We start from the raw sequence: 4,411 nt of genomic DNA, 5'->3' as shown, positions 1-4,411 counted from the left end.
AAAACTGAGCCTGCTCACCATTAACCTGCAAACTCTTCGTTCACTCCTCTGACGTAAAAATTCTCACACACAAAAGAAGTCTTTGTGCAAGATAGACTTGCTTTAGTTCACCTCTCTCCCTTTTCTAATATGGCAACTTCAGTATTTGCATCCCTTTTCACAGGGAACAAAGAATACTTCTGTCAGTAATTCTTGGGGGAAAATAAAAAATTAAAAACAAAAGACAGAAATCAACTTTAAGCAGTAATTACACCCACAATATAACAGCTAATTAAAGTTGTGACCAAAGTGCAGCCAGGGCTCCAGCTGCTGAGAGCAGTGTGACGTTAAGTGCTACCAGCTGTGGCCAATTACAGGCCCTCCAAGTAGGAAAGAAAAGGAGTAATTAAAGCAGTTTGGTAAAATGTATCTGGTATGGTGTTGCTGGCTTTTGCCTACTGCAGTAACACATAGGGCATTGTCTTACCTTGTAATGCAATATTCCGTTTCGTTTCTGTTTATTTGCTTTTTGGTGGTGTGTTTGGACCATGTGTTTCAACAATTTTAATCTGTGGCAAAGGTCTGTAAAAATGCAAATCCTCTGCCAGAGGAATTGTAAACATTTTATCAAGTTTGCAAATATTGTTCCTGAAAGTTATTCAGAAATAAATGCCAGGATTAGTCTTGTAAAAAGGCATTGAGTTTAAGCTGATAGTTAAGCAACCTCTTCGCTTTTTTTCTTCTCACTTTTTATATTTTATTTCTTTAACTATTTCTTTCTGTTGCAAGAGCAGTGTTCTGTGTTAAATGTATATGAGCATCAGAGACAAGAAATATAAAATTTTGCTCTGATTTCATAAAGGTGCTTAATTTTGTGACTGCAGCTAAGAAGAAGTGAATACACTGAATGGGGATCTTTCGTGTTTGTTTGTTTGTTTTGCTTTTTTGTTTGTTTGTTTTGGTGCTGTCTTGCATTTATAAAACAGTACTAGCTCATCCCTTGACAAATATCTGTCTGTGATGCAACCATAAAATAATGGTTCAGTGTGCATGTGTGTATGTGTATACATGTGCAGTAGCTGACAATAGGAGGGGTTTCAGGAGGCCTTGAGCCCTACTGCTTGTGCTGAGGCTGATCAGGATTATGAGGCTTCATTTTATCAGTTCTTGAAAAGTTCCATGGATCTAGCCTGCTGCTGCTGCTTGTGGTAGAAAAGATTTTCACATACCAAGACCAAATTTTTGGAAGGATAGGGATAGGAATCTGCAGGTTTTAAGCCAGGCTCAACTTGTGTCTTTTCGAGCAAATGGAGCACAAGATGTTTATGAGGAGATGCAAATAGCTCTGACTATCCTCAAGCTCAGAGCATTGAAGACTTAGTGGCTCTTTAAAAAGCTTCTGTATCCACACTTAACAAGTGCAAGTACTGACTTTTTTTCAGAACACTCCTCGTAAAACTGCAAGTAATACACTCAGCAGCTTTCAGACTGAGCTCTGTCTGTATTAACAACACCTGCCAACAGAATCACAGTGCACTTTTGATTTTAAGTTTGTGCTGATTGCTGGACTTTTGCATGATGGTGGGACAGCGTGTCCTTGTTTCTGGACTGGTTTTGGATGGAATTTCAAGGATAACGTAAAGGTTTCCAGCAGGAATATGTTGATGATAAAGTAGTAATCAGGAGGTTTTCTTACAGGAGTTTGGTGGTTGTAGAATATTTTTATGTAGATCTTCATGTAGGAATTAGTTGGCTTTGCAGCATTTTGTAAGAGGAATGACAATCTGGAGGTGAAGGATGGAAAAATGAGTGCTGGGTACGCATGAGTGAAAACTGGCCACGCTGTAAGGGATGGTCAGGTAGGTACAGAATGTAGGAAAAATCTGAGGCTGGCTGTGCAATGAAACTGGTGGAAAAGACAACGTCCAGCAGGTTTATTGAACTCTAGCTAGTTGGTTACTTGAGTACATTTTCTTTTGAGTATGTGGCCAAGGAGGACTACGAGTATTCGATGTGCTGCCCAGCACCTCTGTGGGTTGCAAGGTTGAACCTCAAAAAATTCAAGACAGTGTAAAATAGCTGTGAAAAAATCTGGTCTAACAATTTTTTCTCTCTCTAGAGATTTGAATAAAAGTGCTGTTTCATATTTTTTAAGCAAGCAAGGCTTTTTTCAAGAAAGGATACTGCAAATAATCAAATGAAATCAGTTGTTCTTATGTGACTGATATCATTACAGAAAGTTTCATAATGGGTTACGAGTTAGCTGAAGTTGATCAAGAAATGCAACATACCTGACAGTTTTCTAGGGAAAATGAAATTAATAGCTTTTTTGTGACCCTAAGGACCACTTCATGTAATGTTCTCCTTCAGAAAGCCACATTGTAAATCCTTTAAGCCCAGAATTTTTTTATTTTTTTCTAAGAAGCATCACCCACGTTGCTTGTGATCACCATCCTACTGCACGACTGGTACTGACATCGTGCTCCAGAGGATGCCCTTCAAGATTCTTCAAGGCTCTTCTCATTTAAGCGTGTTTCAAAGCAGGTCCTAAAGGAACTAGGTAAGTGCTACAATTTTATTTTAATCATAGCCTACTTCATAATTGCTTTTATCAAACTTTGCAGAGGAACATGCTGGTAAAAAACACAGTAACAGTGCTGTGTAAAAATACTGGTTTGTTGAGAAAAGTAAAGTTGTGGGTAAGGAGCCATACAGAAATGATTTTGAGATAACTATCTCCAGTTAATAAAACTTTATTATTACTTCAGTTATGTCTGTAAAGGAGAGGAAAAAAACTCCTGTAGTTTCTTCAAAATTCAGAGCAGACCAAGTAATTAAAAATGCCTTATCTATTTCAAGGATAAGTCTTCGTATCTAGAGCCGAGATTTTGATGCTAATCTGTATGATGCAAAGTATCAGTGATAATTCATAATCTAGTGACAGAAAGGGGTCAGTACAAGGTCTCTAGTTTTATCCAGTGGCACTTTGTTCTCCTTTCTCAGAATTCCACATGCCTTGGGATGTATTAAATCTTCAGACCATGTGCTATGAGGTCAATAAGTTTCATATTAGCAAGAGATAGATGAAGAACATACACTAATAAATATCTTTTACTTGGCTCTTGTTTACCGTTAATTGATTTTCTTGGAATAATGCAATTGAGGTTTTAGATCCTTTCTTCATTTTTTTTCTTGATCGCTCTATTGTACACTTATTTGTTCCTTGAGAGTTCTCTATTAGTCTGAGACTTCCCTCCTATTTGGTGCTAACAAACCCACAAGTGAGAAAGCAGTAGTCCAGGTATCATTGTTATGCATGAAGTTAAGTATAGTATTTGAGACCTATAACCAAAGAAACGGGAATTCAAATTGTGTCTAGTACCAATGGCTGTGCTGTTCAGCTTTATAAAGCAACTTTCCTGGTAATGGTAAGCAAATTAAGATCTGTAACTACAGCTTTTTGTGTTTGTCCTGTTATTATGGCACAAAAAAATATTCCTGCTTTTTCATGTTTTAAGCAACTCAAGTTGGTTGTACTGGAAATATTCAAGATACTAGATGCACAGAAAGGACATTGGTTTCTTCTCTCATAACTCCCAGAAACATTCAGGAATTCTACCTACTAAGAAATCATCAGCATGGTACACAATAGAAACGCAACTTTGAAAATAAATCAAGTAACATGTTGGGTTAAGAATGCACATAAATTGTTTGTTATGCACTGTACCTTTTTCAGAGGAGAAATAAGCACATAACACAGAAATGCATCACATTTTCCCAAGGCTTATATGGTGTTGTTTATCTAGTGACTTTAAATTACATTCTCTAAGATTGATGGGATCTTAGCGTCATTTCTGTTAAGAATCGCACTGGCTCAAAGTACTTTTGAAAACAGCTCAGTCTTTGTGGCTGCAGTATGTCAGGTTGATGGGAGACCGCTTGTTAGGAAAACAAATCTACTTCTGGGCATATGGATTTAAAATATGCTAAATATGCATTCCCAGATGACCTCACTGAAAGTTCTGCCCTTTAGACAAAAGGAGAAGATTGTGGGTTACACTACTCATTAAAGGCCTGTTTTGGAGACTTTTTTCTTTCCTCCCTGAATTTTCAAGGAGAATGACTAGCATTGTGTTTCCTTTTACATGTCTGAATGGTTGCCTGTTCCTACGCGTGTGATTCATTCTCTGAAGAAGATATCAGAGCAGTATTATTTGACCAAATCTGTGGGAATATGGCCAGATCACCTTGTTTGAGTCATCCAAATGGTAACATTCTATTGGGCAGACAGGTTTGCAGTCAGTGAATGTGGCAGAGAAAAAGAAAGGCTGAAGTTGAGTGCTCTTTGCCCTGTTGGCTCTGTGTTACAAGCACCACGTGGGGGGGGGGTGGGGGGTAGGAGGGGTGGGGGGAGGAGGAGGGGAGGAGGGGG

At 38.3% G+C, this 4,411-nt stretch overlaps 1 long non-coding RNA gene across 1 annotated transcript in view; it reads left to right on the top strand.

The window, feature by feature from the left end:
• The first annotated feature begins 232 nt into the window (after window positions 1-232).
• LOC116216794 overlaps window positions 233-4,411 on the top strand; it is a 24,596-nt gene continuing 20,417 nt past the window's right edge. Inside the window, exons 1-2 of the long non-coding RNA XR_004160260.1 lie at window positions 233-559; window positions 2,402-2,539. This is a non-coding gene — a long non-coding RNA (uncharacterized LOC116216794). The remainder of the gene's footprint in view (window positions 560-2,401; window positions 2,540-4,411) is intronic.

The sequence above is a fragment of the Meleagris gallopavo genome, chromosome 7, assembly GCF_000146605.3.
Source record: "Meleagris gallopavo isolate NT-WF06-2002-E0010 breed Aviagen turkey brand Nicholas breeding stock chromosome 7, Turkey_5.1, whole genome shotgun sequence".
Lineage (NCBI taxonomy): Eukaryota > Metazoa > Chordata > Aves > Galliformes > Phasianidae > Meleagris > Meleagris gallopavo.
Note: the sequence above shows the minus strand (reverse complement) of the source record. Positions and strands in the feature narration are given on the sequence as shown.